We start from the raw sequence: 23,224 nt of genomic DNA on the forward strand, positions 1-23,224 counted from the left end.
TCTGACTACGGGCAAAACAAAAACAGCAGACTGCTGAACTGTAAACTGGGCTAATCAGTCTCCTTATCTTTTTTATAAACATTTTTTGCAAGTAAAATTATTTAAAATAAAAGATTTTAAAATGGCTCGACAGTAGGGCACAGCGGCAAAGGCTGAAAAGCAGATACGCTGGTGGCCTGTCAGTGAGGCTGAAATTCGACACTTTCCATTTTAGACATGCCATCACAACATACGCATTTTAAAACAGGAGCCTGGCCCAGCAATTTTGTTTTTCACCCAATGCTACATCATGTTATGTGTGTAATCCAAATCGTGCAGTTATTGTCAGGTTAAACTGCATTTTTTAAAAATGCATTTATGGAATAACAGACACAATAAATGGCACACGTTTCTCAAACATAAACCCAGAATATACATTCCAGATTGAATATTTTAACATACGTTAATATTAATGTACGACAAATTCCAGGTGGCTGCCCCCGCCCGCGTCGCGTTCTGCCCCGGCTCCGTTCTGTTACCCCCACGTCCCCCCGGCGATTAATCACGCGCGGGGGCACTTTCCCGCCGAGCTCAGCCCTGTCGGCGGCTGTCTTTCATCGAGCGCTCGCTCAGAACGCCGACCGGGCGACACCAAACCCACGAGCCGTCAGAACAGCAAAAGAGCGAGCCGTGTTTTAAATCATACTGACACCCAAATTTATCACTGTTTAACTTGTCCAAAACGCTTTTTCTTTTTCTTTTCTTTTCTGATCGGTATATATTAGAATGCATTAGCCTCCTAAACGGGGGGGGGGGGGTTCTGGTTTATACAATCCAGAAATAAAGAATTTAATTTTTAAATTTTTTTAAAGAAATATGTGCACGGACATGGCATCCGTGTATGAGATTCCAACGTCACGTGCGCTGCGCTTAACAGAAGCCACGGACCTCTCCAACGACAGACGAAATGTTCTTTTAGAGCAATTACAGAACGACGCAGTCCGCGGAGAGGAATGATTCCTTTTACCTGCGTGTTCCGACCATTCCCCCCCCACATGCTCACAAATTGCGGAACACTCTGGCAACGAAAAGCAGGCTCGGATTTGCGCCCCCACCTCCCCCTCCCCAAAAAAAATGCACGTGGACTGGCTAAAGCAGCAGAACGAACAAAGACACAGACCGACGTAGCGTGTACACACACATGGCGAGTGCAGCGGCGACTGCATCGCATTCCAGCGCACGACCAGAAGGGCCAAACTAACGACAAACAAACAAAACTTGTTCCTGGTTATGGTTAAACACTTTGTTGTACGTCGCTCTGGATAAGAATTTTTTATTTTCTTCTTTTCCCGTCGAGGTCCTCGTCTCTCCACTGTCTGAACATCACTCCATCACAGGCTGTCGCTTTCTATACCTTTCTTTTCTCCATCAGCCGCTCTCTCCTTTTTAAATAAAATCAATTACTGGCACTTCTTTCCCCGAAAGAATTAAAAATAAAAGAAGGAACCCAGGCGAAAGTACGGGGATAAGAGCTGGGCCCGGATGCGCGGTGAAGACGCACCGCAGACCGCCCAGATTAACCCTTTACAGACTGACACACTTTCAGTACAGCGCTACGTAGGCTAGGCCCACTGGAGAGTATGAACCTCTGTGTGTGTGTGTGTGTGTGTGTGTGTGTGCTTGATTGTGAGCGTGTGCGTATGCGAGCGTACTTGTGTGTGAGAGAGTGTGTGCGCGCGAGTGTACGAGCATCTACGTGAGCATGTGTGTCTGTGAATGTGCGTGCGTGCGCACTCAAGCAAGTGTGTGTGTGAGTACGGGTCAGAGGTCAGGAGGCATGTGTGTATATTTGGCAGCACTGTGCACAGGAATCTCCCCCCCTCCCCCATCAGAGAGCAGAAAGCCCAGTGCAGCCAGTGGCCAGTGGACAGGTTTAGACCCCCACCCCCCCCCCACAGACTCCGTTTTCCCCTCCCTCCCCTGGCTTTGATTAATTGCCCATCCTTTAAAAACAGCCTGCTGTGCTTTACGCACGTGTGCGCTCTGCTTGCATCTACCTGTGGGTGTGTTGTGGTGTGTGCGTGAGTGTGTGTGTGCGCGTGCGTACTTGCACGCTCACCCTGTGTGTGTGTGTGTGTGTGCACGTGTGCGAGTGTGTATGTGAACATATGTGTGTGCGCCTGTGTGTGCATGCGCGCGTGAGGGGGGACGAGGGGGCAGTTTTTTTGGCGCCCCCCCGTCTCCCTCCTGCTGATGAAGAGCCAGGCGATGCCCCCCCCTCCGTGTGACAGTATTTTACTCAGCGCGTCCCACTCCCGAGACTCAGGTAATACGTCTCCTAGGAAACACCGTGCTGACTCACCACCTCCATATAAGGGCAACGGATTAACAGCTACGATTGGGATGATTCTACCACTCTGACGAGACTGTTCACTTCCTGTCCGAAGCCCATCCGCCTCCCACCTCCGTCCTACCCACAATGCAGTCTGTTCCATTAATATTCGTCAAGTTTAAAAGTCCTGTCCACTATTTTCTCAAAAAGAAATGACAAATAAAATCTAGTATTTGTCATTTATTTTTAATCCCCTCATCCCTCCCCTGCGTGGGGGGTACAGCCACAAAACCGCTGAGTAACCTCCCCCCCCCCCCAACCCCAGCGCTGCGGCTTCCTGTCCCACGTCCCCTGGGGGCCCGCCCCCTTCCCAGCATCCTCCAGTTCCAGCGCGAGGAGTCTGAAGGAGTCTTAATTAGAGCTCTAATGTTTAATTTGTGAGAGGTACAGGAGCAGGCACAATTACACTGTAGCCCTGCGCCACGGAAAGCAAAGGTAAGGTCCAATCAGACGCAAATAAACACATTAACAGCTTCACGGCACACATTCTGAGCACCTCACCTCTCCTGCGCTTAATTTAGTGGTTGATGTGCTGTGAGGTCAGCTGTGCGCTGGTACAGGTTGCTGGCGGTCGACTCCAGGGTCTTTTTCTGTTTCAGTACTGCTGAAGCCATTCTGAACGCATTAGAGGCCCTGTGTTTTGGTAAGTCGCTCTGGATAAGAGCCTGGTCTGAATGTGGTTAAAAGCAGATTGGGGATGGGCAGGGGAACTATCAGACCTTCCAGAACTTTCTCAGAGCATGAGGTTGATTCTCTGTCACGTCAAGAAAGTGTGTGTGTGGGTGTGTCTGTATGTGTGTGTCTCTGTGTATGTGTGTGTGTGTGTGTGTGTGTGTGTGTGCGTGCGTAAGCACATGCACATCTGCATTCGACAATGATAGTGCCATTCTTTTCCTGATTTAATCATTTCTCTTGCTGTATCTCAGGACTTCTTTTCTCCAGATCAGGATTTTGGGAAGCGGCAGCAGGACACGGGCCGCTGCCCTCACCCCCGCCCCCCCCCGCCCCGGGCCGATTCACGCGCCGGGGGGAACGCTGACGTTAAAAAGAAAGGTACAGGACTAAAACCGGCAGGATAAACAGCGCTCTCATACCCCCCCCCCCCTCCTCTGCCGCTCTCCAAAAACCCAAAACGTGAATCTCGCCCAGCTTTGATGGCTCTACAAGCCGCTCCGAACCCTGACATAATCCCGGCTGATTAATGGCCTAACCGGGCCACCGTACTTATTCCTTTTGACCTTGCGGTCGCTGCCACTACATCAACAAGACGTAGTGCTGGGGAGGGCGCTAAATCAGCGGCGCCGCGGAGCCTGTGCCTTAAATAAGCCCGCCGCGCGCTGGGCGCGTAAAACACCGCCTCTGATCTCCGCCGATAACACCCCCCCCCGGAATTTAAGCCCCTCTGATTCCCGGCCAATCAGACGGCTGATCTCAGGCAATCGGAGGGGGGGCAGGGGCAGGGGCAGATGACATCACTTACCATGTCGCACTAAATTAAGAGATCCTCAAAAGAAGTGATGGGGAGAGTGAGGCTTCATGAAACTAAAAAAGGGGCGGGGCTACATCCCATGGAATCAGTGGCGTAAGCCAATCACTGTGCCTCGCTGTAGAGTAAAACTGTAAAACCTTTTTTAATTTTTTGATGAGAAGAACTTTTTGATTGACAGCTCATCAAAAAGCTCCACCCGACGATACTTCGTTCAGCCGTCGCTACACCTCAGGCCTCGATTTGATTGGTTGTTAAAAAGCAGCTTGTTTCGACCGTACACGGTGCACACACCCACGGGTAAAACACCTGAAGGGACCAATCGGAGCGTCGCACCTGGTCCTGAAAACACCTGGTCCTGCAGCGCAGGTACAGGAGAGCGGAGGCTAATCTCCCCCAGAGCTCCAGGGGCTCTGATACAGCACAGCCTGCAGCAGCTCACACAAGGCCAATACAGGAGGCCTGAGCTGACGGGACACGGAGAGCGGAGAGGAGGAGGAGGAGGAGGGGAGGGGGAGGTGAGGGGGATTAGGAGGAGGAGGAGGGAGGGGGAGGAGGGGGAGGAGGGGAGGTGAGGGGATTAGGAGGAGAGGGAGGAGGAGAGGAGGACGGGAAGAGGAGGAGGAGCAGGAAGAGGAGGGGGAGCAGGAGGAGGAAGGGGAGACAGAGGAGGAAGAGGAGGAGGAGGGGGGAGCAGAACACTCATAACTCCTGGTTACGGGCGAGGCCTGGTCCAGGCGGGGGGAATAATAACGGATGTGGGAATTGCTGAGCCTCTCACTGTTTTACGAGAAAACCACAAACAAGCGCCCTAACACCTCCACTGTTACTGCTGCTGCCTCCATAATAACAGCACTCCCCCTTCTCTGTCTCTGTCCCTCTCTCTCTCTCTCTCTCTCTCTCCCCCTTCTCTGTCCCTCTCTCTCTCTCTCAACCTCAACTACCTCCCTCCCTCTGAAGTCTCTCCTTCTCTCTCTTTCCCTCTCTCTCCTAAGTCTTTCTCTTTGCCGCACAGAACACACATGTTGTGCATTTTGTGTACTCTCTCACATTCCTCTGCGCTGAAATTAAAACAGACAACAGCTGCATTTCAGAGGAGGAGGGGGCGGGGCCGAGGGACGCTGAGGGTTAGATCTGCACACCACAGAGAGAGAGAGAGAAAGAGAGAGAGCGAGCGAGAGAGAGAGAGAGAGAGAGAGATGGTAACCCCACAGACTGGGAACCAGGGATCGGGAGGGATTCAAAATGACAGCTTTCAATAATTTTTAATAATCGACAGACCCAAACCACAGGAACAAGCTTATCTGGGTACAAAAGACAACCCGAAACACGACATAAACCCGACCAAGAGACAACCAAATCACACTCCAACACAACTAGAACTCATAAACACAACCGCAACACAGCTTCTCAACAAAAGCAATAAGCACGCCCCGAACCCACAAATCAAACATTATAAACACGACCCAAATTCAGCCGAAGCACAAAAAAAACAACCCAGCAGCACCCTTGCGCAATACAGCACTAAGCTATTTTACATGTCTGAATGGTAAACGGTATATTTTTGCTGGAGGTTTTATTTCGACAGGCTTGGACCCCCAGTTTCCCCGAGTCCCGTCTCCCCAGCTTTGAACCCCCGGAGAAGCGGCGGTTAATTTCGGCTGATGACTGATAAAAAGGGGAAATCTTCCAAGAAATTAAGTGCAAAGCGCACGGGATTTATTACATCATAAATGCGATCATAAAGGCAGGGGATGATGTCACTTGCATTAACTTTTATAAAAAAGGATCTCGGGGAACAAATGCATTGCAGATACAGTACAGCGATATTGTTACTTTTGCTCTGCTCTGCTCTGTACTGTTTTTATTGTTACTTGCCCCCCGCCCCCCCCCCCCCCCCCAAAAACGGCACCACTGTTATACGCGGGACTGCACAGAATTTCCCGCTAAAGCGTTTCAATTTCTTTTCGCGTCACAATTCTATACCACGCCCCCCACCCACACACACACACACACACACACACACACATACATACACACACATACACACACATACACACACACACACACACAGTGTGCTGTTCGCCAAAAACCGTTTTCATTACACATGCGGTACGCAAACCGCAACGCTACGCAAACGCACGTGCACTTTTACATGTGCGCGCAAGACCGTCGCCCAAAGCAAAACACCCGCTCTTCTGCGTGAAATGCACTTATAGCCCGATACAGCAGCTTTTGCAGACGACACTTCAGTAAGCTGAAGAGGCAACTACAGACGCCGTGGCAGAACTACGTTTCCCACGTTCTGTCGCTGGATTTAATCGCAGGTGTGGAGGAGGGGAGACATTAAAACTGAACCCGAACACCTGGGACGGCTGGCGAGGGCACCGGCGATAAGCCACATCATCACAGGGAGCTCTGCGGAGAAGATACCAAACAGAATTCCCCATTTCTAATTCGTAATAATAACAATGTAATATGGGAGCCTCTGAATGCAATTTCTGTAATTTCATTTCTCAGTGTAATTTATGCAAATTGTTTATTTAAATTTCCTGTACTTCACCTGAAGAAGTTCCCCCAGGGGGAAATGAAGTTATTCTGCTGCTAGCATAACCCAAACGCAACCTAAACACAGCCTACGGGCAACGCAATCGCACTCCAAACACCTCCCTACCAGGCTGCAGGAGACGCACACAGAGGCAAAAATACAGTCTCCTGCCCCCCCCTCCGTTCAGCGATCAGCCAGCCCATCAGGCGCTCCACCTGACTGGTCCCGTAAGAGTCGCGCCCATAAAGCGTCTCTAAACGAGCAGGCCGCCCCATTAAGGATGTCATGTCCCGCCCCGCTCTGCAATCTGTCCTCCCTAATGCTGCGCCTCTCCCGCCCGGCCCATCTGATGACTACGGATCGCCGCGGCAACCCAGGCGGAACGGTGAGCGGGGAGCGGGGAGAGGGGCCAGGTCCCGCCATCCGAACAGGCCTGGGGGGGGAGGGAAGAGGGGGAGGGAGGGGCCTTCAGTGTGGTGGGCGGGGCAACCCCGGGCCAATCACAGAAGGGGGTCGGGGCTGTCACATCCAGCCAATCACAGCGCATGAAAGCTCTAATCCTGTGTCAGGAAACCACAGCCCCCAACCACTCACTTGGCAGTACTGGCCACGGGCCAATGACAGTGGATAGCAGACACCAAGCATCCAATCACACGCATTGATATTCAGTGGCAGAAGCCAAGCCTCCAGTCGTCAGACATTACGAGCTGCCAGCAGACACCGGCCCTTGGTGACAGGCATTAGTAATCAATGGCAGATCCTTCAGTTCAGTGGCCAGGGCCAGACACTCTGCCTACAGTGGGGTTAATGTGAACATCCCACCAGAATTAAAGCTCAAAAGCTGTTCCAATTAACAGCCTCTCCTTCAACAGCCCCAAACAACGGAGGGGTATTAGCTGTCAATCACGGAAATGAAAGCCAGTGACATTAATGCGATGTCGTGGGCTCACAGTAATGTTAATGTGTTGATGTTAATGTCTTTTCAATGCGAATATTACAAAATTTCACAGCGAAATGGCACAAGAGCAGCGAGCGGCAGTAAAAAGCACAGATACTTGTAATCAGTGGCAAACAGAAACAGACACGGCCATTTTATGGGTACTCCCACATATATCTTTGAGAGGCAGCCCAAAACAACGGATTCTAAAACTGTTAAAATGATTATTTCTTTTTAAAAAACTGATTATTTCTATTTTAAAAACTGTCATCTCTTTGGTGGTTAGGCAGTAATAATAACCCTCCATCACGGTGTTATCAACCTGCAGTTGCTTCTTTGCGTTGGTAAGAATGTCCGTCCCCCAAACGTGCACCATCCATCCATCCATCATCTATACCCGCTTATCCTGGGCAGGGTCTCGGGGGGGGCTGGGCTGCTGCTGGAAGCCACCAACACCAGCATTGGAGGGATTTGGAGTCAGATGATGGGGGAAGCGACCAAATGTGACCATCCTCCATATCTTCAGGCCCCAAAGAGAGGTGGCCAGGACCGGCCGTACCCCCGGGGGCAGGGCTCCAGCACCCTCATTAAACCGAAAGTGTGATCGCGTCACGCTTCATCGCACCGCCGGCGAACATCGCGCCCGGCGGACGGCAAACACAGACCGCTCGACCGCTCGCCCACAGACCGTTTTAAGGCCCGCTCGGCGTCCGCGGAGATATCGTGTACGTACAGATGCCGACCAATCAAACTGCGCGGGGACCGCTGAGAGAGATCATCGATCCGGCAGCGCGGGGGGGGGGGGCACCGGCGATCAGCGCTTTAAAATGAAGGAAGCGCACGCTCCATTATCGATAACCACGTCTGGCCCGGCCCTGAATAATTAAAGCCGCTCTCGCAGAACAGCCCGACAGAACTATTAATATTTATACCCCGGCGGATATTTTAAGCTCAGACCTTAAAGTAACACCACGTGATATATATATATTTATTTTTTCTTTTTTCGTGGAGCAAGGTGCCGGCTTTTAAAAACACATTCGGTTCTCAGAACAAACACGCCTCAGCTCTCGGGCGAAGACAAGAAAGGCTTTCCGTCCTGCTTTCCATTCCCCCCCCGTGAGAAGCCGGTCGGGCGTTTGTGTGGGATATTCCGCGGTTATGGAGTCATTGGCATTCTCCAGGTTCCGCTTCAAGCTAATATTTAAAAATTCTGGAACAAAACCTTCACCAAAGAACAGAAAGAAGAAAAAAATGAGCAGTGCCCGCAAGCTCGTCAGCAGGAGAAAGTTCTAGAAGTTCTCAGAAGGAGTCCCTGTGCAATTTAAGCCCTGTCAACACCCCCCCCCCCCCTCCCTCCTCCCCTCCTCCCCCCCAGCCAGAGAGAGCAGAGATCTGACTGGCGGGCAGGTGGGGCTCAGAGCTGGCTTTAATTGGTGAGAAATGCATTTGCCCCCCCCCCGTCCCCGTCCCCCCCCCGTCTCCCCGCCTCCACGCCGTTGTCACATTCGTTCCCAGAACAGCCGTGCAATCCTCGTTTCCCAGAATGCCGAGTGGCAGGCAGGGTGTGGGCCGGGCCCCCAGGACAGAGCCAGAGCTCTGATGACAGCGGGAAGCGCTAACTCGCTAACCAGGAGGGCGTAGCAGGCATTACCGCTAACTGTGCTCTCAATGCCTGCTGCATTAATACACACATACGCTAGCGCTGCGCATGCTAAGCACGGCTAATGCTAACGCCCCACCAACTGATGATACGCTAGCCCTGGGCATGCTAACCACGGCTAATGCCGTGGCGGAGATGTGACTCGGGAAACTGTGGGTTTGGCCTGTCAAAATGAAACCTCCAGCAAAAATATACCGTTTATCATTCAAACATTGAAAATAATTTAGTGTTTTATTGCGCTGGGTTGAATTGTTTTCTTTTTCGTTACACATTTGTAATTCGAGAGGGGAGGGGGGGAGTTCAAATTTCATAATGCAGAGGTGAAGCTGACTACAAAACAGCAACTAAAGAACAAAAAAAACCCAAAACGATAAAAGAAATAAATTCTCAGAAACACATTCAATTTCTCCCCCCAGCAGGGCATCTCCTCTCAGTGTTAATGCAGCGATGGGGGGGGGGGGGGGGAGAGTGGGTTGGGGTGGGGCGGGGGCTTAGAGCCGGCACGCGGCGGCATTTCAAAAACTCCCCGACGGATACGGCTTCCGAAAAAAAAGCCCTCGCTCGCGGTCCAAACCCCGCCGCGCCGCGCCGCGCCTGTCTGTTTCACTTCCCCGCTGCAGCGGAGGAGGAGGAGCGCTCTCAGGACCTCTCAGAGGGTTTATTTACCTTCCCTGACAGCTGCCCCCCCCCCAAACACAGCCCCCCAGCCCCGAACACGCCGTTTTCGCCCGTGCCTCCGATGCTAACGAAGCCGCAGCTCCCCGGCTAACGGCCGCCTCCGCGCGGGGCTTCGACGCGGCATAATCAGAAACGTCCCGTCTGGGCACGCCGTCCGTCCCGCCCCCCCAACCCCCCCACCCCGTTCTCCCCAAACATCAGAGCAAACAGCGATTATGAGTGATGACACACCATCTCCGCGGCGGCGGCGGCGAGAGGACGAAGGAGGAGGAGGAGGAGGAGGAGGAGCCAGAGAAAACTAGCCGCCAACCAACACACGACTTTCAGAAACAAACCCAATCTGAGAGTTCGCCGCTTGAACTGTAAATATGACAGGGCTTTCGGCCTGAAATTATGCACCGAAAAATGTCAACAGAGCTGGGATGTGGTGACGGGACACATGCGTTTTCAGCGTAAAATCCTAAAAAAAAAACGCTCAAAGCAAGTTCAGGCATGAGGAGAGGGGCGGTATCAAAAAGTAATACCCAGGGTGCACTTGGGCTGAAGTTGGGTCAGAATGTAGCGGGATCGTGGCAGTCTGGACAGATCTGTGGGGGTTGGGGGATTGGCTGATAGCAGACCCCCTACAGTAACCACAAGCAAAAAGGGCACCGTTTCTGTCGGCTGCCTCTTCCGATAGGGCCTGATTTACCACACGCAAAACCAACAACACGCCCACTGATTGGTCAAGGTATTTGTTTTGCACCAATCGCTGGTTGTGTTATTGGTTTTGCGTGCGCTAAAAGGTCTTGGTAAATCAGCCCGAGAGTTTCCCAGCCAATGGCGAGATGCCAGGTCATCAGGCAAACCAGGAACACGAAGGGCCACTCAAACCCAGCAAAAGTATATCATTACGAAACTTAAAACAGATCTCTGTTACTATCACAAAACCGTTCTTTCCACTGATATGACTGCACTGATAGAGGTCAGCGAGGTCAGCTGTAACACTAATTAAATCACATCAAGTCTAACCTTCTCTCTGGAGAGATCTCACAACCGGCCCTGCTCCCCCCAAATAATGTGGGGGGGGGGGAACGATGTTAAGAACGAAGGTTAAGAAAAGGAAGTTTCACAGAAAGTCAAAAGCCTCCGGACAGTTTCTGCAGAGGCAAGCGTACGATGGTAACATCGTCTTTGTTTCCAGAAACTCCAGCTGCCATTCAAACTCTTGGACGAAAGACAAAACAGAAGGATCGGCTACTTTTCCTTATACGCTCCTGAACTCTTCAGACAGGTACCGTCCAAATCTTTAAATCAGCTGGGCTCGGCAAAAGGACGTCAGAACCAACAGTTGATCAGATTTCGAAACCAAATTGTCACATTGGAGTGCACTTTACCACCCGGACGAGACTAACTGACGATTTGAATTCACCTCGCTGATGTTTCTAACCGACAACGCAAGCACAACTCGGGGCCTAATGGCTTCATCTGGATTGTAGGAGCCACTCTCTCACAGAATAGCTTGTTGGGCTCCTTTTTCCACAAACAGCAGCAATCGGGGGTAACACGACTGGTTCACTAAAACCCCTGTCGTCATGGACACGGGAAATGATTGACAGCACGCCAAACAGAGCAGCCTAAATTCAAGTCACTTCTCCTCGAAAAAAGGCTGTTTTTACACAAAAGCCACAAAAAGGCCTCAAGGCTTTGCAATTCGACGGTAATTTGCCACTGCCAGAAATCTGCGAAACAAGACGTTTTGGAAAAATGTATATATATATTTTTTTTTTTAAGTCAAGGCAAACTTAGTAGAGCTCAGCTCAGTACATCAAATTCCCCTCTTCCTGGACCGAGGGGACTGTGGACCGCTAAGCGGAGCTAGCGCAAACCCGAAACAACGCTCAGCGCCCGAGACGCACGGCCATTTAATTTCGCCTTCAGGGAAAACAGAACATGCGGGGAAGAGAGAGAGAGAGAGAAGGAGAAAGAGAGAAAAAGGGACTTGAGTACGCGAGGTCGCTCGGCAGGTGTAGCGGTTAGCGTAGTTAGCGGCGCTAGCGCGGATTAGCACGGAGGGCGTGAAACTGCGGACATAAACCAGGTCCCCATGAGAGGAGTTCAGTCCCAAAGCTCAGAGCACGAGGAGGGAGGGAGGGAGGGAGGGAGAGAGAGAGGGAGGGAGAGAGAGAGGAGGAGGGGATGAGAGAGCAATATCACACACCACCCCCCAGGGCATATAATCAGGAGCTTACACAGCATGACCCCCCCTCCCCACCCCCCCACACCCTGCCGGTTCTGTTACTCTGCATATAATTGAGCTGGCTTGGCAAAATTACCAGTCTGGAAGAGGAGGGAGGAAAAAAAGAAAGAAAATATTAAAATGTTAATGGAGGGGAAAAACTCAGGGATGAAAGCCTCAACAAAAAAATCACACCCACCCCTGCGGACTGGCGGATACCTCTCCCCTCACACGCAGAGAGAGAGAGAGAGCTGGCCACCGCCATCTTTAAATTCCCCGGCCTTAAATCCTGCTCCGTTCTGCTCCGATCGGTAATCGGCGTGCGTTTAAGTCACCTGCCGCTGCCGCCGTGGAGACGGCGTCCTCTCACGAGGAGGAAGAGAAGCATCGATCAGTTTTAAAAAGCCGGAGGAAAGTGAATTAAAGACGACAGGGCGGAATAAAGGGCGAACGAGAAGATGCTTCAGAGAGAGAGACCAGCACCGGGCAGCGCCGCCGGGCTCCCACAGAGAGACCCGAACCTTCTATTCGTACGCAAGCGAGTCGCTTTGGATAACGGGGTCCGATAAATGCGTGAACGAGTGTCTTCTGAGCCCAGTGCATTCTGGGAGGGAGAAACGGCGAGAGGCGGGCCCCACACTCCCGCGCGGGGAGAGAGAGAGAGAACGTGCCGGAAGCTGAGGAACGTGTCGCTGGCTTTGTGGCGTCACTTTCGCTGAAGAACAGCCGGTACCTTCTGAGTGTGCGGGACCACACCCAACCCCCCGAGCAGAGGGCCCCGTCCCATCAACAAAACACACAAAACACGCTCGCTGTTTTCTGCAGGCTGTCCGCTACTTTTACCTGAGTGATGCGTCTGTCCATCCCTCCCTGCACTCATTTCTGTAGACGCTATCGCAGGGCTCAGACTCAGGCACTCACACACACAGCCTGTTTGATTTAATACAATCCAATTACTAATTATTTACCCAGGACGGATATTGGATGTTCCCGAAAAGATAAGTAATGTAGTAATGTCATTACTGACACCCTACTGATAATTGAAGGAAATAAAAAAGAAACGTATGCGTGTGTGCGTGTGTATATGTGTGTGTGTGTGTGCGTGTGCGTGTGCATGTCTGTGAGAGTGTGTATATGTGTCTGTGTGTTTGATTAATGTCTCTGGTTGAATTTTTCATTTGGCTAGAATACCATGATGTATATTTTAATATGGAATTTTTCACGGGCATCAATAGTTAATGCACAGATTTAGCATGAAGTGAGGAACGCTAAGCGCTCCGCGCGGGGGGGCGGGGGGGGGGAGGAGAGAGGAGCGCATCGCTATCGCACTCACAACGCCGTGCACAACACCAAGCAGAGCGCCGCACTGACCTGACCCTTAATGCTCAGCTCACAGAGAGAGAGAGAGAGAGAGAGACCTCACAGACTGCACAGAGAGAGAGAGAGAGAGAGAGAGAGAGAGAGACCTCACAAACTGCACAGAGAGAGAGAGAGAGAGAGGGAGAGAGAGAGAGAGAGGGAGAGAGAGACCTGACAGACTGCACAGAGAGAGAGAGAGAGAGACCTCAGGCTGCACAGAGAGAGGGAGAGAGAGAGAGGGAGAGAGAGACCTGACAGACTGCACAGAAGAGAGAGAGAGAGACCTCAGGCTGCACAGAGAGAGGGAGAGAGAGACCTCACAGACTGCAGAGAGAGAGAGAGAGAGAGAGTGGGAGAGAGAGAGAGAGAGGGAGAGAGAGACCTGACAGACTGCACAGAGAGAGAGAGAGAGAGACCTCAGGCTGCACAGAGAGAGGGAGAGAGAGAGAGGGAGAGAGAGACCTGACAGACTGCACAGAGAGAGAGAGAGAGAGACCTCAGGCTGCACAGAGAGAGGGAGAGAGAGACCTCACAGACTGCAGAGAGAGAGAGAGGGAGAGAGAGACCTGACAGACTGCACAGAGAGAGAGAGAGAGAGACCTCAGGCTGCACAGAGAGAGGGAGAGAGAGAGAGGGAGAGAGAGACCTGACAGACTGCACAGAGAGAGAGAGAGAGAGACCTCAGGCTGCACAGAGAGAGGGAGAGAGAGACCTCACAGACTGCAGAGAGAGAGAGAGGGAGAGAGAGACCTGACAGACTGCACAGAGAGAGAAGAGAGGAGACCTCAGGCTGCACGAGAGAGGGAGAGAGAGAGAGGGAGAGAGAGACCTGACAGACTGCACAGAGAGAGAGAGAGAGAGACCTCAGGCTGCACAGAGAGAGGGAGAGAGAGACCTCACAGACTGCAGAGAGAGAGAGAGAGGGAGAGAGCTCACAGACTGCAGAGAGAGAGGGAGAGAGAGAGAGAGAGAGACCTCACAAACTGCACAGAGAGGGAGAGACCTGACAGACTGCACAGAGAGAGAGATAGGGAGAGAGACCTCACAGACCGAGAAGAGAGAGAGAGAGAGAGAGAGAGAGAGAGAGAGAGAGAGAGGGAGAGGAGAGAGGGAGAGAGAGGGAGAGAGAGACCTGACAGACTGCAGAGAGAGGGAGAGAGAGAGAGAGGGAGAGGAGAGAGGGAGAGAGAGAGGGAGAGAGAGGGGGAGAGGGGGGTAAATGTTGCTCTGGCAGGAACGTGGGGAGAGTAGGGACGCCGCGCTCGTAAAGCGCGTCGGTGAAACACAGCAGGGCCGTTACCCCGAGACCTTCACACCCCACCAAAACCTCGCTCTTCATTTCATTTCCCCTGTTTATTTATTTATTTATTTCTTTTCTCTGGGCGAAGCCGGCCGGGCGGCTGTCTCGCCGTTATTGTGCCGAACGGCTGGAGAAAAATAAAAAATAAATTAAATACTAAAAATAAAAAAAAATAAAAAAGTGAAACCCTGTTGGAGAAAGAAGCCAGGGTGTGAGGGCAGCCTTGGACACCGGCGGTTCTGAGAGGCGCGTCGATACCTTTCCTTTTACCGCTTTTCATCTCTCCCCATAAATAATATCTCTCCTGCAGGCTACAGGAGAAAGCGCCTCTCCGTGTTTAAATTTCACTTTCCAAAAAAAAAATAAATAAAGAACAAAAAAGTCAGTTAATGTCTGAAAAGTCAAACTGGACCCAAAACAGGACCCAGAAGTCCACAGGCTCAGAGCTGACGGCTCAGGTGGGGAGGGAGGGTGGGGGGCGGTGTGGATGCCGTATCTGTGCCCCCCTTCCCCCCCCCAAGCCTCTGAGTCTATGTCAAACCATGTCAATGGATAAATATGTATTTAGAATGAATAAAAGATTGAAAAGAAAAGAATAGCAGCCATGGTCTGCCGTGGCATCTGCCAAGCAAAGACACGATATCTGGATGTACAGCGCACTACGAGGGCAAGGCCAGCTCAGCACAGGGAATTATGGGTAAATCGTGAACACTACCTATTGTTGTTTTATTCCTTCACCTGTATGACCTGTTATTACAAGCATTGTTTCCGCCACGCACGTGTATGTGCAAATGTGGTGTGAGTATGTGTGTGTGTGTGTGTGTGTGTGTGGTGTGTATAGTGTGTGTGTGTGTGTGGTGTGTGTGTGTGTGTGTGGTGTGTGTGTGTGTGGTGCGTGTGTGTGTGTGTGTGTGTGTGTGTGTGTGTGTGTGTGTGGTGTGTGTGGTGTGTGTGTGTGTGTGTGTGTGTGTGTGTGTGTGTGTGTGTGTGTGTGTGTGTGTGTGTGTGTATAGGCGTACAGTGATAATAAGAGCCTGTTTCTGTCTGCAGACTCAGGCTCAGCTCCAGCAGTACAGAGAGGCCCAGTGAAGCCTTTCACTGGCTCCTGTGGGCCCACTCACCTGAAGCACAGGTTGAGGGGCCCCCCGGGGGGGGAGGGGGGTGCAGAAACGCGGCCTCCTGTAAAGGGACCGTACGCCACAAATTCCACAAGCCGTCCGACTCACAAGGAAATAAAGGATCCCCAGTTTTGGGGGCGCGATGTCAGGCCAAGAAACCGAACCTCGAACCCGTAACCAAGGCGACTCGAAGCGTGCCGAGGGTCAGCTGCCATTCCCCAGCCCGGCCAGCTGGGGGCGCCCTCACTGCCGCATTCATAACGAGCGGCTGCACGGCTGGTTTGTTTGCAGCAGAACCGCATCAAACCGAACGGTGCACTGTGGGTAAATAAACCTGCAAGATGCTGAACCGCTACCCCCCCTCACTGCCCCCCCCCCCCCCCAAAGGAGCTACTTACCCAATATTCCTCACTGTCAGCCCCCCCCCCCCCTTCAGGCTCCCGCTGGGGGCGTTAACATTGATTTGCGGAGATAATATCTCACTTTACGACTCCTAACCCTGCAATGTGCGCGCGCCAAACGCAATATCCTCTTTATTTATTTATTTCACTTTTTTTCTGCCCCGCTTTTTTTCCCTTTAGGACAGATATTTGGGATGAGTCTTTCACACCGCGCACATTACTCTGAGCCCACCCTACTCTATCGCCACGGAGACGAAAGCCAGCTGAGGACATCAACCCGCCCCGCCCCCAAAACCTGCCCCGCCCACTTTTTTTTTTTTTTTTGCTTTGTCAAAAAAATGTCTTGGTGAACAGCGGCAGCATCCCAGCTGAATGGGGTTGGCGGGGGCCTGTAACTCGCGGCAACGGCGCGGTTTTACGGCGGTAAAGGGGCGGGGCCAGGGGCTCTCTCGGCACTAATGCCTGGACGAGCGCACGCCGCCCACCCGCCGACAGGAAATGACATCCGGAGAAGCCGCCACGGAATCATACTTATCCCCATGGCAACAGGTCGTCACCACGGTGTGTAATATCACACCTGCAGGGCCACGGTTACCCCAAACTCAGAGCCAGCCGGGACAAGATAATCCCCCGAGATATTAAAAATAATAATAATAATAATAATAATAATAATACGTTTTTTTAAAAGAATGAAATAGTTGTGAAAAATGAAGTGATAAAACCCAGTGGAAAGTAGCCATGTTCAGACAGTTTTTTAGCAATATAAATGAACACACACACACACACACAAACACAGCAGATACATACACACACACGCACACACACCCGTACACACACAAACACGTACACACACACACACACCCGTACACACACAAACACGTACACACGCACGCACACACACACACACACACACACAGCAGACAGACACACACACACACACACACACACACACACACACACAGAGCAGAGCACAGCGCTGGGTGAAATGGCAGCCTCACACATTAGGCTGGTGTCCTGATGTCAGGGCTGGCTGTAACGTCTCCTGGATTCACAGAGGCGCAGTTATTCTGGAGCGATATTCATTTCCACAGTGGGCCCAATTAAGTTGCACTAATGAGGGGGAGGGGGGCGTGTGCAGGACGGTCTCTAACGCACTTCATTCAAGCTAAATTTCGGCGCAGCAGGACATATGACCTCCGTGCACCCCCCCCCCCCACGGTGGGTGTCCGTCAGACAGTTATTGAACGTCTCTGCAGGACCGACCTCCCCCCTCTCCCGACTCCAGCAGGTTTAGGAGTGTCCTCACGGAGGACTTTGTCCAGAGCTCTCTTGCCCCACGGACTGCCCTCAGAGGGGCAGGACGGGGTCGAACCCCTTGACCCGGGGGGTCAGATGTTCATGCCCTGTTGGGGGGAGATAATTGGCACAGCAAACACCTGCTCGTCCCGACCAAGAGGCGAGCAGAATAAATAAACCAATAAAATCGGCGGCTGTGTCACCTTGCTGCCCTCTCTTTCGCCTGGAAACCGGAGCCAAGATGGACAGGGAAGGGACGGCTCGGGCACAAAATGGCCGTCGTGAATCACTCAGGCGGGTGCTACACTTCAGTGGTGGAAAAGGCCAATCAAACGGCTTGAACGTTGCGGCCCACACCAGGTGAGCGGGGAAGCCTTCGTAAACGCATTTTATCCAATCAGAGTTAAACAGGAAACGCAAACGACAGGACAGAGCGTGCCCCCCCCCCCGCGCGCGACGGTCAAAACCGTCCCCCAGTGAAAGGCGGAAATTTGTTCAGAGACTAACTCTCAAAGCCAGTGCCTGCAGGGGAATGAGCAGAGGGAATGGGGGGGGGGGGCAGAGCAATCTATCACCGTCTGCTGCATTAGAGTGACCCCCTAAAGGGAGGAGGGCTCACAGCCATCGAGGACAGGGAGGGAGGGAGAGAGAGACAAATAAGTCAGAAGTGAGAAAGACTAAAATACAGAAAGGTAGAAAGAGGGGAATTGGTGTGAGAGAGGAGACACAGAGAGAGGGACTGTGAAAGGGAGACAGAGAGAGAAATGCTCTTTTGTGTCCTAAATGATTTGAGAGCTCTGGATAACTCCTGTTACACTAAATAGAGGCAGGCTGGAACCTCGGGGACCCAGATTAAGAGAGGTTTCTGCGGGAGGGAACAAGAGAGAGAAATGGCCCAGATTGTGCTCTTTACAAACGGGGCGGTGTACGGTTTCTTTCAGCAAAAATTGCGTATAATTTTCAGCTTGGAGCCGAGCAGCGATTGGGGTGGGGGGGGGTCGGGAGGGGGGGGGTTAAATGATGTAAATACAGAGGACATTGACCAGAGACAGGTACAGTTCTGTCTCCACTGTAGCACGATCTCTCCCCCACTAAAGCACTCTCCTCTCTCTCTGTAAGAGCGGGAACACACCGCCACAGCAGCAGAATCAATAAACGACTCTTTTCATGGGGGCCGGTGGCTTTGTGTGTGACACACAGACATGAATGCACACATGCTCACAAGTACGCACGCACACACACGCACACGCACACACACACGCACACACACATTTACTGCAGTATACGCAGGATCACGGTCTGAAGGAAATTCACAAAAACTAAGACATGCCTTCGGTTTCGGGTCAAATTTAAGGAGTTTTGGGACTGAATCCAGGCCAAAATGCACATAATAGCCACACCCACAGAGAGACGACACTGAGCCAGAGAGCAGCCTCACCCCACCCCCCTCCCCAACTCCACCCCCCCCACATCCTAAATCACACTGAGGACACTTACAGAGCGTTTATTTCACATCTCCCCTTATCTACAGCTTTAAGCAGCTCTGCTTCCTTCTGTAAATAACAGAATTACCGTCATATCTCATTCCCTCATCTCTCCATCTCTCCCTCTCTCTCTCCCCCTCCCTCCCCGTCTCTTTCCCTGAGGGGCTCTCCTTGTACGGGACAGGCAGGTTTTTGGGTTGTTTGTCATCTGTGCTTATTGCTTATCTGTGCCGTGTTGAGTGATGGACAGGCTGAGTTGAGAGAGCACAGACGCTTCAGTGTGTGCGGCGTCCCCGCCTCTTAATGCTGACAGTGCGGGGGGGGGGGAGTGGGGGGGCATGGTTAACGCGGTCTTACTGTGCCCCCCCCCCCAGCAGAGAAAGGCTCCACCCCTGTCCACATGGTCTCAAACTCAGGCACCAAAACTGCACCATCGTCAGGGTGAACAAAACAGGGTTAGGCCACAAAACAAGCACTGTTATACACACACACACACACACACACACTCACTCACTCACACACACACTCACTCACACACACACACACACACACACACACACACACTCACTCACTCACTCACTCACACACTCACTCACACACACACACACACACACACACACACACACACACACACACACACACACACACACACACACACACACACACACACACACACACACACACACACATATATACAAACACACACACACACACACACAGAGTATCTCTCTTGAGACAACAACCCCCCCCCAGGTCAAAAAACGACAAACACTTCAGCTCCAACTCGGCACCACAAGCCAAACTGCGTAAAACTACGTTAACCAGTCTAAGCCGAGCGAAACCAAGCTTAGCCAAATTTAACGGAGCTAAAACAAGCTTAAGCAGGCTGAACAGAGTCAAACTGGCTGCGTTAACCTGCAGCCTTAAATTAACAACAAACAAAAAAACATTTCTGCCTCAGCGCTCCCGTGTCTGCAGGAATATGAGAGCGTGATCGATACATTAGATTGAGAGAGAGAGAGAGAGAGGGAGGGAGGGAGGGGAAGAGAGAGAGAGAGAGAGAGAGAGAAAGAGAGGGAGGGAGGGGAAGAGAGAGAGAGCGAGGGAGGGGAAGAGAGAGAGAGCGAGGGAGGGAGAGAGAGAGAGAGTGAGAGCTTCCCATCGATCACTCATCGACGGCACATTCACACAATTATGCTCAGCAGACGCTTCTGCTCCCGGACAGAAATGACCCGCACCTGCCGCTCAGGAGTCCATTTACACCTTTTACATCCCCGGGGCGTCGTCTGATAAAGACCCCGGCGCGGGTTTACAGCAGTGACATCATTACTGCACGGGCGGGGCCGGGCCCAACTGCCGCGGATTCGAACCCGGGCCACAAGGGAGGGCACGCGAGGGGAGTCATCGCGTCCCTGTGGGTTTGAGTTAGCCAGGCTGTCCTTGGGTCACTGCCCCGTATGCTAATGAGATAGCGCCCGCAGAGCTCTCCTCAAACCAGCGCTAGCTCTCTACTGTAGTACTGCGTGCGTGAAGCACATGACATGGCTGCCTGTGTAAATGATTATATCGGCTTCATAAAGCAGCAGTGTTGAGCTGCTGAGTGTTATGTATGCACAACGCTTAAATAAAGTTATGTCTCATGAATAAAGGTGCTGAACGCCTGACTGGTGATAAAACTCTTGTGTCCAGGGCTGTACGCAGACATTATGAATGCCTATCGCTTAATAAAGTCCATGTAAAGTAGCACTTAATAAATCATGTGACAAAAACTAATTTATGATTATGAGAGGGAGGGAAGGAGAGAGAGAGGAAGGGAAAGAGGAGAGAGATGGAGGGAGGGAGGAAAGAAGAGAGAGAGGGAAAGGGAGGGAGGGAGGGAAAGAGAGAGACAGAGAGGGAGGGAAAGAAGGAGACAGAGGAAGGGAGGGAGGGAATAAAAAAGAGAAAAAGAAGGAGGGGTGACGGTGACTCAGCAGAAGCAAAGCGATATTGTAAAAACTTCACGTCTTTGTGCGCTCACAGCATCAGAGCCTTCGGTGTCTCTGGGACAGAACAGGACCGCCCCGCACCCCCTACCCCCATCCCAGCCCACGAAGGGGTGCCTTCCGAACCTGGGCCAGGGGGGCAGGGGGGAGGGGCTGGGCGCAGGGCGTGGCAGCTGAAGAGCGGGCGTCATCGGTAAGCCCTGCTCCTACCCCCCCCCACCAGTGCTTCAGTCCCTGTCAGCACCATTACTGAGCAACATGAAAGAACCCTGAAGAGAGTGGGGTGCTGGGGGGGCCGGGGGGGTAATTATTTGTGCGTGTATCGCTTTGTAAAGCTTGCTGTGCTTACTGCTGTTATCCCCCCCCCCCTCGCCCCCCACCCCCACCTGCACAGAGCAAATCACACGCATCACACAGCAGACCGGCCCCACCGCAAAGCTGCTAATTAAAGACAAATATTCAGAGCAGGGAAGGGATAAAGGAGGGAGAAATACGAGGTTTTCAGACATGCACACACCTTCGGATAAACACGTGCGCACACACACACACACACACACACACAAACACAGGGGAACACGCACACACACAGTCAACACACAACAAGACACACATCAGCACACAGACAGACAGCACCAACACACACACACACACAGACACAGCACACAGACACAACACACACTCAAACACACACACACAAAGAGACACACACACACACACACACACACACACACACACACACACACAGACAGACACAAACAAACACACAGACACACACACACACACACAGCCAGTGGAAGTCCCCTGAAAGTATCATGGGCTGGAGGTGTTCCAGACGGCTCGCTGTCTCAAGTGCCGCAGAGCACCTGCGAGGGGTCAGGGGTCGGGGGTCAGAGGTCAGCCGGAGCCCAGCCGGGCACACAGCAGACCTGTCAGGTGGAGCAGGCCTGACAGGAGGGGCCAGGGAGCGCGCTCAGAAGGTCGGCGTGCTCCCAGAGTCCCGCGGGGGGATTTATGGGCATTATTAAGGAGCGCTGCCGGCTGGCAGACGGGCGGTGACAGGGCGCTATATAAGGGCGGCTAATGGCGCTAATGCTTTGAACTCAAAGCGCAATTTGGCTCTGTCAGTCTGAGGGGTCACCGCAGCGGCCAGGCTGCTCCAAAGATAGAGCAGAGCAGCTGGAGCAGCCCGGCGTTCACTGAGAACAAGCGCACACACACACACACACACACACACACACTCACACTCACACTCACACTCACACTCACACTCACACTCACACTCACACTCACACTCACACTCACACTCACACTCACACTCACACTCACACTCACAGACAAACAAACAGTTCATATTCTATTACATCATGCGTATTTTTCAATCTGCTGTTCATATGAAACGAAGTGGCCGTCAATCGAGTTTCAGAACACAATCGAGGACGTTTTATCTTGCCTTGAAAAGTCCGATATTCCCCATTCACTGTAATGGAAGCCCCACTGTTTTACCCCTCAACACGCGCAGTACAGGCTCACTCCACAGGCTCAGGTTAGCCGAAGGCGTGCCTGCCCGTCTCGTTAGATATGCACGTGTGCGGGTTCGACAGCAGACCGATCAGCGGCCTGGAACCGCACTTTAACGGGATGAGTCACTCAGCAGCCCCTCGGCCCATTAATAACACATTGTCAGGGCTAATTAATTTTCTTTGGGTAATGAGATTTGCATCAAAGGGTGATCCACAATCTATTAGGTACCCACCACCCCCCACCGCCCCACCCCCATGTGATTGTGCTGGTAATTTAAACAGGTTTCATGTGTTACACTTCAGTGTCAGAGAAGCCTGAGATTCACAAAGGACTCTGTCTGTCCCTCTCGCCCCCCCCCCTTTATATAAAAACCAGCCAAAGGGCAGTGTATGTACCCGTGTGTGTGTGTGTGTGTGTGAGTTTATACATGTTTGTGCATGTGTGTGCGTGTGTGTGTGTGTGTGCGTGTGTGTGTACATGTTTGTGCATGTGCGTGTGTGTGTGTGTGTGCGTGTGTCTCACTCCAACAAATAAATAAAAAACAACAGAAGTAAAGGATGGAGAGCTGAAACAACAGAAATAAAGGATGAGAGCTGTGTGTGTGTGTGTGTGTGTGTGTGTGTGTGTGTGTGAGCTGCAGCAGCCGTCCCTGCCGTACGGCGGTAAGAGTGCGGCTCGCAGGGAGCCGGCGGCGGCGCGATGCGGCGCTAATGATTCCGCTCACGCCGCGCGTTCGGCTCCGCGATCGCCAGCCCCCCCACGGTAATTACACAAACCACACTTCCTGATGCGCGACACGTCAAAGCGCGCACGCACACACACACACACACACGCACGCACGCACACAGCAGGCCTCTCCTTC

At 52.2% G+C, this 23,224-nt stretch overlaps 1 protein-coding gene across 1 annotated transcript in view; it reads right to left on the reverse strand.

Moving 5' to 3' along the window:
* LOC135233441 (F-box/LRR-repeat protein 17-like) overlaps nt 1-23,224 on the reverse strand; it is a 141,491-nt gene that overhangs the window by 45,965 nt on the left and 72,302 nt on the right. The window lies entirely within an intron of this gene.

The sequence above is a fragment of the Anguilla rostrata genome, chromosome 10, assembly GCF_018555375.3.
Source record: "Anguilla rostrata isolate EN2019 chromosome 10, ASM1855537v3, whole genome shotgun sequence".
In the NCBI taxonomy this organism is placed as follows: Eukaryota; Metazoa; Chordata; class Actinopteri; order Anguilliformes; family Anguillidae; genus Anguilla; species Anguilla rostrata.